The sequence below is a fragment of the Benincasa hispida genome, chromosome 11 (genome assembly GCF_027475165.1).
Source record: "Benincasa hispida cultivar pf3 chromosome 11, pf3_genome.v1.1, whole genome shotgun sequence".
In the NCBI taxonomy this organism is placed as follows: Eukaryota; Viridiplantae; Streptophyta; class Magnoliopsida; order Cucurbitales; family Cucurbitaceae; genus Benincasa; species Benincasa hispida.
In genome coordinates this window covers 57,611,264-57,625,430 of record NC_143488.1, presented here as the reverse complement: position 1 = coordinate 57,625,430, position 14,167 = coordinate 57,611,264, and positions in this window count along the sequence as shown.

Here is a 14,167-nt window from a genome sequence, read left to right as displayed (position 1 = left end):
AGGGTTCAGTGGTACTTAAGGAGTAAGATGTAACTATAGGGGCAAAACGGTAAATTGGCCTAACTATACTTACGAGCATCTGTGAAGGGTTATCGTACTCATGATTGGTTATATCCGATGGACACGGAAATATATCTATGGTAAGAAGAGTTCAGCTGTCGGTCTTTAGTGGAATGTCTGGCAGTTAACGAATTGTGGATCTCGTGACTAAAGAGTTTAGTTAGCTATTCACGTACCATTGGAGCTTCGAGCCATAGGTTTATAAGGTCTTCTTGGTAGCTTGGATACAAGTTGAGAATCAATTTTTTGGTTAGTTTGAAATTTTTAAATTGACAAGAGGGAGTTTGATTATATATGATATGATTGAACTAGTTAATCGTATATGATATAATTGACTTTATGTATGAGATATATTAATTGGAGGAAATTGGATATAAATATGATTTATATCTAGTGGAGGAGAAAGCACTATGGTTGATATATGATATGAATCTATAGGTTATGAATATAATATGATCATATTTATTATTTTATTAATTGGACAGTTATGGGATAATTGTCCGACATTTTCTCCGTAGCCATACGATAGTGGGAAGTTCAATTCGGTTTTCGTAATTGAAGAATAAAATGAAAATTGGTTTTATTTTGCAAAGAACACACTAAATTGCTCATGGAGTGTTTTGAATGTTATTGCTTAGTAATTCAAAGCCCATACGATAGCGCCAGTTTACTAGACGATCGCTTACACCACACACGCATTTACTAAACGATCACTTTCATTTTATTAAACGATCACTTAATGCCCGAGCTTTACTAAACGATCGTATAGATGATCGCCTAACTTTTCCTACACGATCATGTACCTCACCTAAATGATCAAGCATCTTAACTATACGATAGTCGTTGCCTTCTCCCACTTACTTGATCGTTGAATACGATATCTTTTTCTCCTCCCATCTACCAAATCTGAACAGAGCCCATTCATTGGATTCTCACTTCGAGAATACTAAGGACTCCAAGTGGCGGTGTCACCCCATCAACCTGCTGTTTGTGTGAAGCCGTTCGTGGTAGACGACCGGGGTGTTACTGAACGATGGCCTGTTGTTCTAGCGAGAGCATAAGGAGGCCGGTCGTGGAGAGAGCGAGATTTGTTGTGAAGAGAGTCTTCAATTGGTAAGTTCCTCATTCTCTTGTTTATTTATCTCTAAACATGCCGGTAATCTAGTTGTTGAATGCTTATCTGTATGTGTGAATATATATGTGGAAGTTCTGTCATAATAAATTGAAAAGATCCGCTTCCGCTCATAGGCACTCTTGTATAAGAGTTCCTTCAATTGGTATCAGAGCTAGGTTTGATATTCCAAATTCATTGCTGCAAAGAATTGCATTTACATTCTTGGTGGGTAAAAGCATGTCTACTCTCTATTTTAAGTGTTAATTCGTTTGTGGATGTGTGGATTAATGGAGTTTTCTGGAATGAAGCCTCGGTTTGTTAAATTCTTTTACATTTCAAGTTAATTGTAAAGGCTTCTGCGTTTTTGGGCATGTCTGTATTCAAAGTTAGTTTGAGTCTTTGAGTCGTTTGTGAAGAAGCTTCGTAGCAAGGGTTGTTGTTCTTCGAGGATGAAGACGATCAAACGTTGGTTGGATCGTCTAGACGATCGATCTTCGCGGCTTCGTTGTCATCTAAGTGATCGTTTAGCATTCGTGTGCTATCGTTTAGTGTGCTGCACGATCATTTACCTGGAGGCATTTATTAAACGACGGGGAGCTTTGCTTGACGGTTCAACACCTAGTTTGCCTGTGAACCAGTTTGCTCAGTGGAAAAATTGTAATAGATGGAATTTTTCATTCCGGTTTTAGAAGTGGTTCATCCCGGCCCATTGATATGTGATTTTATCATATATGAGATGTATGTTTTAATTTATATGTCATATGGTATGCACATATAGAAAAATCCCACCTTACGTTATGCATTGGTCATGCATCATCTCTTTATTTTAAGTGTTATCATTTAGAGAAGCATGATTTAAATTACGTAAGAGCATGCTCATGCATCATATAATATAAGAGTTATATTTATGCATGCATACAACATTGACATTCATCATCTTTATATTATAATTGTTATAGTATAAAGGTGTATAGAAAGCATATGTGCTTGGTTGTTGCTAGTATATAAAAGTTATGTATAGTAGTGACCAGACATTGCATGAAGCATGACACATAGGTTAAATTTATAAGTGTTATAAAAACCTTGTTGTGTAGCAATGTATGTTTTAGTTGGTTCTTGTTAAAGGTTAAAAAGAAATTAGAACTAAAAGCAATAAGAAAGACATGCATGCTTACTTAGGTTTAATTCATGGTTTTAAAATGTTTAAAACTTGGATGAGATAGACCTAAGATCATAGTTCTAATATGATTAGCAATCTTAGGCTTTAATCTTTTATTCAGTTTAATAGGATTAAATTGATTAATAAAAGGTTAAAGTGTAGCAAATCTATTTATAAGGGACCTTTTGTCCAAGGCGGTCTGTTTAGGCTAGGGTATTTAAGATGACGGAAATGTAACACCCTACCTGGTAACCTATCTAGAAAGGTGAATTAGATAGATTTGATGCATGCATGCAAGTTAAGGACAATCCATTAAAGTGTTTAGTGAAACTACTTTAACTTGTTTTATTTCAAAGATAAAAGTTGTTTTTGAGCGGACTTAATAAATGACTTAGACTAAAATCAGTAGCCAGATTGTCTAGGTTAATGAACCCTTAAATAGAACACCCAGGGGGAGGTACTTAGGGCGTATGATTCTTCATTTAAACCTTTCGCGTTTCTCCTTTATAGTCTACACTGTGAGATATACTCTCGGCTTCGTGGCACCCTGGGAGTGTCCCCCCTAAAGGATGGTGTTTGGATTAGTCAATATCAAGGTGGATGGAAAGAATGTTCATAGTATGTGGGAGCGGAAAGTGCGACAACATATCCCACGGTCTCTCTCGTTGGATTCAATAAAGTTTCTGCGCATCGCCTCGATGCACCTAGGAGTGTCCCCCTATAGGATGGAAGTTTTGCACGTTTCTTTATTTGATCTCCTGTAAAAGGATAAGGTTACTTAGTCTTTTGTCCTCATCTGCTTCTTTCCTATGGTGGGCTCATTAGCGCGGGACTCTGACGCTGAAATGAGGGATCACACTTACGCAGAATTGTTAAGGGTTAACAGTTTTGGACTGAATAAATGGTGGCTGTTAGGTTCAGTTCCAAGAGTTGGTTATGCCTAATGGTTGAGAGTGTCTCATTCTAGTGAAGGGACATCTGATCACCCCACCGGTGACATTTATTCTGCCTTGTTGGGGCATCATTACAAAATAGAAGTCATAACACTTAGGGTACTGGGAAACTGTTTTGCTAAAGCTGATTGGTTAAAATGTGGTTTTGCAAAGTCTTATAAAAGTTTGTTCGCTTTTCAGCAACGGTTTTTTAAAAAATGGCTACAGCCACAATCGCTTTTCTTAGCACTGAAAAACTTACTGGTGACAACTATTCTAGTTGGAAACATATGATCATGACAATACTCATCATCAAGGATTAGATGTTTGCCCTTATGGAGGTTTGTTCTTCTATTCCAGCTCCAAATGCCACTTGAAATGTTTGGGAGGCGTACGAGCGATGAACAGGGGTAAATAAGAAGGCCCGAGCCTATGTATCAGTAACAGCGGAAGAACAAGGATCATCTAAGTACTCAAATTCACAAATTTTGGCAAAATATAAAGCATGCTCTTGCGGTAAACAAATAAGTTTCAAGATATACCTCTTGTAGAACTTCTTCAGAGCTCCTTCATCAGCTGCTATCTTCTCCAAATCTTGTTGAGCCCACCTCAATATCTACCCCACTATTCTCTTGGTGCTCTAGATTAAGTTATGGGACTCAAAACAAGCTTGAACCAAGGGTAGAAGGAGAAATGCTCACTGTAGAAAACTAGCTGAAGAACTCTTTCTTCAAACCAAATTTCTCTCAAAATCTCTATAGATTGCATGCCCGATTTTCACTCCAATCTCTTCATTATATTGCAGATCAAAATGAAAAGGAGAGACTTGCAAAAGTTGCAGCTCATGCTTGGAAAAGACAAGGCCAAGAAGATGGATTATGTGTGAGCTACTTGAAAGATGGATAATGAGAAAACCAATTTTTCTATTTATGTGTTTTTTTTTCTATTTTTCAATTTTATTTAAATCAAAATTTGATTTTGATTTTAAAAATGAAAATTTTAATTAATTTCATAAATTAATTTAATATCAAATATTAAATTAATTTTAACACATATCCATATTTATATATTTAAATCATATTTAAATATATAATTCTCTTATTCCGTTTAATTCTTAAATTAAACATGTAATTATATCTCATATAATTACTAATTCCCTTAATTCTAATTTGAACGTTTCAAATTAACTTATCACGCTATCCTAGAGCTAGTTCGTTACGAGCTAGTAGGGGAACCTCGCGGACCTACAGATCATGGGCTCCAACGATTCGAGATTAATTGGCTAATCTCATTAGACCAAATAATCTCCATTCGTTAACTAATGGGTAACTCCATTAAAGCCCATAGTTGCACTCCCCTCATTGTAGATATATTATGTCCACATGATTTAACCATAATCATCAAGTTGACCTTTCACAGGTTGTTCGTAATAACGACTGGGTCAAATATCAGTTTTACCCCCGAGATTACGTCTTATTCCTCAAGTCCCTACTGATCCTCTAATGAACAACTAGTTTGTGATCCAATCACTAAACCAAACTCTCTCAGCCTAGTGAGAGGGTGGGGCCCCTTGTTCAAGACCTGAATGCAGTACTTGAGAGAACAACCTTTCTTCTATCCCTAAATCGGGTAGGTGTGAACTTCGTCTTGCATCCTATGTCTCCAATTATCTATCCAGTCTTACCCTGAAATGGGGGAGTCGGCGCTGTTGAGCCAACCCTCATTCATAGTTAGCTTAGGATTAAGATCGAGTTACCTGGGTCATCCATAAGTTCATAGTTAGCTTAGGATTAAGATCGAGTTACCTGGGTCATCTAGGTGAAATAGTCAGTTTTAAACAATAAACAACGTTATAAAGTAAGAGTGACTTATTTCTTAGTCCTGATCTTATGCAAACTCATTGCATGGGACGTCCCCACTCCTTATGTCATAACATGTACGAATTAGGATCACATCATATGTAGCACTTTACAACTCTTTGTAACAACTATAGAGTAGGCCGCATCCAATGGTGTTACCAGAATAAGGTACCCAACCTCATTCATGTACGATAGATCATTTTGACCATTTACTTGAACCCGATTCACTCTTATGTCTCCATATAAAGTTTAAGTACTCATACAATAGTCATGGGTCTTAGTTTATTGGATTTAGAGTTTCATACAATTTATGAGATCAATAACAAGCATATTGATTATAGAAAATGTTTATTATTTTACAAACTATGAGTTTTTAGGACATAAAACCTAATAATACTCCCACTTGGACTAAAACTCTAATAGATCAATATATATAAATATATACAAATATATACAAATATTACATGGAGAGAATAAAATGTAGAAGCTCAATAAATTAGGGCATTACAATACCCACAAATTCTCCCACTTTCCCTTGTGATACAAAACTCGTAGATCTAGTCCTACTAGGTGACCCTCGAACACTTTAGCCGAGAGAGCCTTCGCAAATGGATCAGCTAAGTTGTCTTGGGAAGCAATTTGGGTGACAATAACGACTCCTCTGTGTACAATCTCCCTGATGAGATGGTATTTTCGTTCGATATGTTTTTCCCTTTTATGGCTTCGTGGTTCCTTTGAATTTGTAACTGCTCCACTGTTGTCACAATAGAGAGTGACAGGCAGGTGCATATTAGGAACTACTTCCAGATCTATCAAGAACTTTCTGAGTCATACTACTTCTTTTGCTGCTTCGCTTGCAGCTACATACTCAACTTCCATTGTGGAGTCTGCAATACAACTCTGCTTGATGCATCTCCACACAATTTCTCCTCTATTTAGAGTAGATACTGACCCCAAAGTTAATTTCCTCGAATCAATATTGGTTTGAAAGTCAGAATCAGTGTATCTAGTAAGGATCAGATCCTTAGGACCATACACGAGCATATAATCTCTCGTTCTTCGAAGATACTTGAGAATGTTTTTAACAGTAGTCCAATGGTCATGACTAGGATTGGACTGAAATCTGCTGACAATTCCTATGACGTAGCGTATATCGGGACGAGTACACAACATTGCATATATCAAACTCACAACTGTAGATGCATATGGAATTCGATACATCTCCTCAACCTCTTGAGATGTCTTAGGACTTTGTTCCTTGGACAAGTGAATTCCATGTTTAAAGGTAAAGTTCATTTCTTGGAATTTTGCATTTTATACCTAGACAACATCTTGTCTATATAAGATGCTTGAGATAATGCCAATATTCTATTCTTGCGATTCCGAACTATTTGGATTCCAAGAACATACTGTGCTTCTCCCAAATCTTTCATGTGGAATTATGAAGCCAGCCATCTCTTAACGTCAGCTAGATATTCTACCTTATTCCCAATGAGCAGAATATCATCAACATACAACACCAGAAAAGCGACAGTTTTGTTGACGATTTTCTTATATACACAGGATTCATCAACATTTTGTTCAAAGTCATAAGATTTGATTGTAGTGTCAAATCTTATATTCTAGGATCTAGAAGTTTATTTTAATCCATAAATGGATCGATTAAGCTTGCAAACCTTTTGCTCTTAACCCTGCTGTATGAACCCTTCTGGTTGAGACATATAGATACTCTCTTCAAGATAGCCATTTTGAAAAGTTGTCTTGACATCCATTTGCCATATTTCATAATCATAAAATGTGACAATGGATAAGAGTATTCTAATAGATTTTATCATGGAAACTAGAGAGAAGGTTTCTTCAAAATCTAACCCCTCTCTTTGGGTAAACTCTTTTGCCACAAGTCTAGCTTTGTAGGTCTGTACCTTACCAGCTTGGTCTCATTTTCTCTTATAGATCCATTTGCAAGCGATAGGTTTTACCCTTTCAGGTTGATCTACAAGATCTCAAATAGAATTGAAATACATAGATCCATGTCAAGGTCCATGGCTTTAATCCATTGGTCTTTGTCCACATCATTCATTGCTTGATTAAAAGACAATGGATCCTCTAAACCATCATCTAGTATGATGACTTGAGTTTCAATTAAACCCATGTACCGGTCAGGCTGTTGAACAACCCTCCCACTACGAAGAGACATTCCCAACTCTTGAGAAGGATATGAAGAACCTGCTCTATCAACAACTCTTGTTGAAGGATCTGCTCGATTAACAACTCTTGTTAATGCATTTATCGTTTCTCTGGACATTTTTTCTATTACTAGCTTACTGCGAGGTTGATGGTTCTTTATATATTCTTCCTCTAGGAAGTTGCATTTGTTGATACAAACACTTTATCTTCTTAAGGATCATAAAAGAGACCACCTTTTTTTTTTCTTTTGGATGGCCTACAAATAGGCATAATTTTGAACAATGTTTCAACTTTTTAGGATTTTGCACCAACACATGTGCTGGACAACCCTAAATTCTGAAGTGATATAAATTTCCTTTACGTCCTCTCTAGAGCTCGTAAGGTATTTTAGAAACACTTTTCGAAGGAACCATGTTCAAAATATACACCACAGTCTCAACTGCGTGTCCCCAGAAAGAATTTGGTAATTGAGCGTAACTCATCATGAAACGAACCATGTCTAAAAAGGTTCTGTTTATTCTTTCTGCCACACCGTTCTACTGAGGTGTGCTAGGGGCTGTGAGTTGAGACTGAATTCCATGTTCTATTAAATAGTTCTGGAATTATGTGTCCATATACTCACTACCTCAATCCGATCGAAGTGTTTTAATCTTTTTACCTAATTGGTTCTCAACCTCAGCCTTATACTGTTTGAACTTTTCAAAAGTTTCAGACTTTTGGTGTAATAGGTAAACATGGCCATACCTGGAATAATCATCTATAAAACTGATAAATATTCATATCCTCCTCTTGCTCTAACATTTAGAGGCCCACAAAGGTCTGAGTGAATCAGCTCTAGGGGTTCTTTGGCTCTAAAACCTTTTCCAAAAAAATATTTTTGTCATTTTACCCTCAAGATAGAACTCACATGGTGGTAATGAACTGTCTTCCCAACTTATTTAGATGATCGTTCTTAAGCAATCTCTCAATTCTGTTGAGATTTATGTGACCCAGTCTCAAGTGCCAAAGATAGGAATTTGGAGAAATCTTCATTTTCTTATGAGTTTCAACAGTTTTAAACATCTCTATGTTCTAAACGGCTTTGACCTCAATTGGTTTTAACATGTATAAGTTATTTTCTAATTCTGTAGAGCAAATTTGTCTATTTCCATATTGATGAACACTTCACCATTTTCGAAATAAACTTTATAATTTTGTTCTAGCAAACAAGAGACAGAAATTATATTCCTTTTCATAGAAGGAATATAATATACATTTTTCAAATAAATGTACTTATCTCCTATAAATAACTTCATTTCTCCCACTGCTTTGGCTGAAACAATCTCCTCGGTCCCTACCTTAAAGATTATTTCACCTTCTGTCAACTGTCTCCAGGAACTTGTTTCCTGGGAGATAGTACATACATGATAAGTCACACCTGAATCAATTATCCAGATTTTATCGTTTTGCACTAAATATGCTTCGATAACAAGTAAATCATATTTATCTTGTTGTTCGAATTCAACATTCTCATCTACATAATTCATAATTTTAGATGACTTGGGAGATAGAGGACAATCCTTTGTTAAAACACTGTTGGTGTAATCAACTGCTAGTAATTTGTTTGTTGATTTGATTTTACTGTTATGTATATCGAAAGTGAGTATTCTAGAATTTGACATGCTGATAAAATTTCAAACAAATTTTGGTTAACAAATTGTAACTAAATCCAAAATCAAGTTTTAGCAAAAAGTAATAATGTACCCATAACCATTATTTATTTGCAACGATACTTTAATGAGTCAGAATATATGCTATCGAGGGGCAGTCACATACTCCTTTATTAAAACAAACAATTTTGACCAAACACTATCTCTAGAATAACTCTTATTCCTATAGTCATTTAGTTATCGTTTTTGGTCAAGATCTTTACTAACAATTTAGTAATTCTTGTAAGTGTGACCCGCCATTTTCAAATCTTAAAGGACAGTATGAATTTGCCTCTGAGATAGAAGACAACATCCAAGACAGAACTATAAGACCCTATTCATTTTACTGAAGCTTGTGTTGTTCCGAATCCTATGTTACAACCCTCAGAGGGGATAGCCATCGCTAAATGACTAGTAAAGGGTCGACTAAAGCAAACCAGTAGGTGCAATATAGGAATCTCACGATTCAGACTAATAGAGGAGATCATAGGATATATTGACACATATCCTTCACCCACTTACTATAAACTACTTCCTCCGTTTACCTTGATATTGACTCATACAAAGCATCTTTGAAAGAAGATCACTCCCAAGGTGACACAAAGCATCATATGAATCTCATGGTGTAAACTATGTGGAGACGTGGTAGTTGAAATCTATTTATCGTATAATAGACTTATATTTGAACAACTTCCTCTTATTCACTGAAATCTAGATTTAAGCTAAAAAATACATTCCGAAGAGAGGTCACTTCTAGGGTGACACGAAGTACTGCTTAAATTTGGATTGTGAACTCTTAGAGACGTGAGAGATAAAAATCACGTATCATATATGCTATTAATCTCCCACTGAAGTTTTCTAATAATTTTATCATATATAAGTTATTAAACTACCACTGAAGTATTCTATTTTGAGTAGATTTATACTTAGGTTCTTTTTGGATAATAAAAAAACCCTAAGTCTATGTGATTTATCCAAGTATAACTCAAATAATTGGATTTTAACCTATGATGTCTAGGTGATAAACCATTTTATTACCTCACATCACTCATGTATGCTCATAAAATCAGTTACCAACACTCAATAATTTGGCCATAATCCCCTGGTAGGAAGCTTTTCGTAAACCGTCAACTTAAGTACTCCCAACCTTTGACAGGATTATATACCGGTTGAGTTTGTAACCTAGGTTTTATAAGTTTTAACAATTAAAACAGGTGGTTAACCTACGTGAGCATGCAGCTGTTGTTTATGGATTTTAAATGTCTAACCCAATTTGATAACAACTTATAAAACTTTAGACATGCTAAACATCCGTAACACACATGAGGCATTCAATATTTAATATAACATTTATATTAAATACAAGAAACCCTAACATGCATACTATATATTATAACAATTATAACATACTTTCAATGCATGTAACATGCTTCCTATGGTGGGATTTTAGATCTAAATGGCATACTATATGCACATACAAAATTTATTTAATTATAAATACATCAAATGCATAAATAATTAAACACAGACTGATATGATTTTAGTTTTGGCAAAAACAAGCAAACAGAAGCCTAACTATTACAATCAGCTTCAAAACCGTCTTTGAACCGCTCCAAACCGAACCCAATGTTATACGATCGTCTAGCGTTCAACATCACAATGACCAGTACCCATTGTTATACAATCGTCTAGCTTTTCTTCACATTATGTAGCGTCTGGAACTAGACGATCGCTTAGCAACTGGAACCTCAACAGCGATTTTGAGCAGAAGCTGAAAAACTGGAACAGCAGCTCGGCCTCCTTTACTTGTTTCTTCAATTACATCTTAATTTTGACTCTAATGACTCCAAATAAATTACAGACTCTTGCTAACACATAAAAGCTCATCAAACAAGAACCAATTACAAATTTAAATAAGAAATTAAGGAAAATTAAATAGCCAAATCTCAGAAAACAATATTAGTGCATTAGTTTCATATTTCTCATATAAAACACCCACCAAACCAAAATTAAACCGAATGGAATGCTTATTTGATGCTCTGATATCAATTGTAGGATTGTATCAGCAACAGCGGAAGCACAAGAATTATCTTAGCACTCAAATTCACTAACTTTGGTAAAATATAAAGCATGCTCTTGCTGTAAACAAATAAGTTTCAAGACATACCTCTTGTAGAACTTCTTCAAAACTCCTTCACCAGCTGCTATCTTCTCCAAATCTTATTGTAGACCACCTCAAGATCTTCTCCACTATTCTCTTGGTACTCTAGATTGAGTTATGAGACTCAAAACAAGCTTGAATCAAGGGTAGAAGGAGAAATGCTCACTGCAAAAAAACTAGTTGAAGAATTCTTTCTTCAAACCAAATTTTCTCTCAAAATCTCTATAGATTACATGCCCAATTTTCACTTCAATCTCTTCACCATATTGCAGATCAACATACAAAAGAGAGAGTTGCATGAGTTGTAGCTCATGCTTAGAGAAGACAAGACCAAGAAGATGCATTATGTGTGAGCTACTTGAAAGATGGATAATGGATAATGGAAAAATCAATTTTTCCATTTGTGTGTTTTTGTTTTCTCTTTTTCAATTTTATCTTAAAAATCAATATTTAATTTTGATTTTAAAAAAGAAAATTTTAATTAATTTCATAAATTAATTATTAAATAAAACTTAATTAATTTAATATCAAATATTAAATTAATTTTAACACATATCCATCTTTATATATTTAAATCATATTTAAATATATAAATTCTCCTATTCCGTTTAATTCTTAAATTAAACATGTAATTATATCTCATATAATTACTAATTCCCTTAATTCTTATTTGAACGTTTCAAATCAACTTATCACGCTATCCTAGAGTTAGTCCGTTACGAGCTAGTAGGGGGACCTCGCAGACCTACAGATCATGGGTTCCAACGATCTGAGATTAATTAGCTAAACTCATTAGATCAAACTAATCTCCATTCGTTAACTAATGGGCCACTCCACTAAAGCTTATAGTTGCACTCCTCTCACTGTAGATATATTATGTCTACATGATTTAACCATAATAACCAAGTCCACCCTTCGCAAGTTGTTCGTAATAACAGCTGGGTCAAATATCTGTTTTACCCCCAAGATTACATCTTATTCCTCAAGTTCCTACTAATCCTCTAATGAACAACTGGTTTGTGATCCAATCACTAAACCAAACTCTCTCAGCCTAATGAGAGGATGGAGCCCCTTGTTCAAGACCTGGAATCAGTACTTGAGAGAACAACCTTTCTCCTATCTCTAAATCGGGTAGGTGTGAACTCCGTCTTGCACCCTATGTCCTCAGCTATCTATCTGGTTTTACCCCTGAAATGGGAGAGCCGACGCTGTTGAGCCAACCCTCAATTATGAAAATCTAAGGGCAATCCTGAATAAACAGGAGTTCATAGTTAGCTCAGGATTAAGATCGAGTTACTTAGATCATCTAGGTGAAATAGTCAATCTTAAACAGTAAACAGCATTATAAAGTAAGAGTGACTTATTTCTTGATCCTGATCTTATGCAAACTCATTGCATGGGATGCCCCCACTCCTCATGTCATAACATGTACGAATTAGGATCACATCGTAAATAGCACTTTACAACTCTTTGTAACAACTACAGAGTAGGCTGCATCCAATGTGTTACTAGAATAAGGTATCCAACCTCATTCATGTACCATAGATCATTTTGACTATTTACTCGAACCCGATCCACTCTTATGTCTCCATTTAAAGTTCAAGTACTCATACAATAGTCATGGGTCTTAGTTTATTGGGTTTAGACTTTCATACTATGAGATCAATAAATAGTATATTGATTATAGAAAATGTTTATTATAGAAAGTGTGTGGCACCACATCGTTCAAGCCCCGGGATCAGCCCTTAAGGGAACAATCTATCTACTTACCCCTACTTCGGGGAAGGAGTGAATTCCATCTTGTGTAGTTGAGTTCCCAGCTCCCAAATCAGACGAATCCTCAAAGTGGTAGGTTTGAGTCGGTGACTTGGCCACTCGCACCCATGCAAATCAAAGGACCGCCCTCAAAGGCAGGAGTTCCCAACTCACTCAGGATTGAAGTCATGTTATCTATGGTCATCTTAGTGAAGTGAAGTCTCTGTTATGAACAGCGTTATATAACAAGACGTTAACACTTCGTGGTCAGCCTTATACAAACTGTTTGTATAGGACGCCCCCGCTCGCACGTCATCACATAAATGATCAGGATCAGACCATCTGTAGCAAGTCACAGCACTTGTAGCTATTCCACAAAGTCGGTCGCATCCGTAGCGTAACCAGGATAAGGTTTCCCTCCTTTATCCATATACTACAGACCATCTTGGTTATCACTTAAGACATGATCCACTTGTATATCACCACATACATGCTTAAGTTACATAATGATAACTAGAGATTTTAGTTTATTGGTTTGTGGTAAAGTAAATAAAATATCCAATGTTCAAAGACAAGTAGTGAAGAAAATATCATATATTATATATCACAAGCATTCGTACAAAACGTGTTTACAAACTAAAGAACACGAGAGTTTAGGGCATCATCCCCAACAGTTTTTATTTTTGTTTTTTTTTTTTTTTTTTGGACAAACCCTTTATCTTGGTTTTAAAAAGTAAAAATATATAAAAATGGACGTGGATTCTTTTATATACAAATGAAAGTTTAATGAATAAAGCACGCATCTATCAACATGAGCATATATTTCTGCTTCAATTGATCAAGAATTCTTCAATAATTTCAACATATTGTTTATTCATGACAATCATTTTAATATGGTTGTCGAATCTCCTACATATTATTAATTAAAAATTTTGAAAAAAAATAAAGAAAGCAGAAGAAGCTTAATGAATCTCAAATAAAATGTATCAACTCATATCAATCGAATACGTTAATAACCATGAAAATATATTTAAATATTTATGAAAATAACTAGCCTTTAACATCCTGCATATATTTAATTTTTGAATTTCTACCCCGATTGCATTAAAAAAGAACACCCTGCATATAATAGTAAAAAAAGTATAGAATAATATAAAACTATCTTCTTAATATGTAAAACAATTGCAATGTCTCAAAAAGGAAAATTGCAAGAGATGTGCACTATATTTCTCCGTATTTAGAATCCATGAAG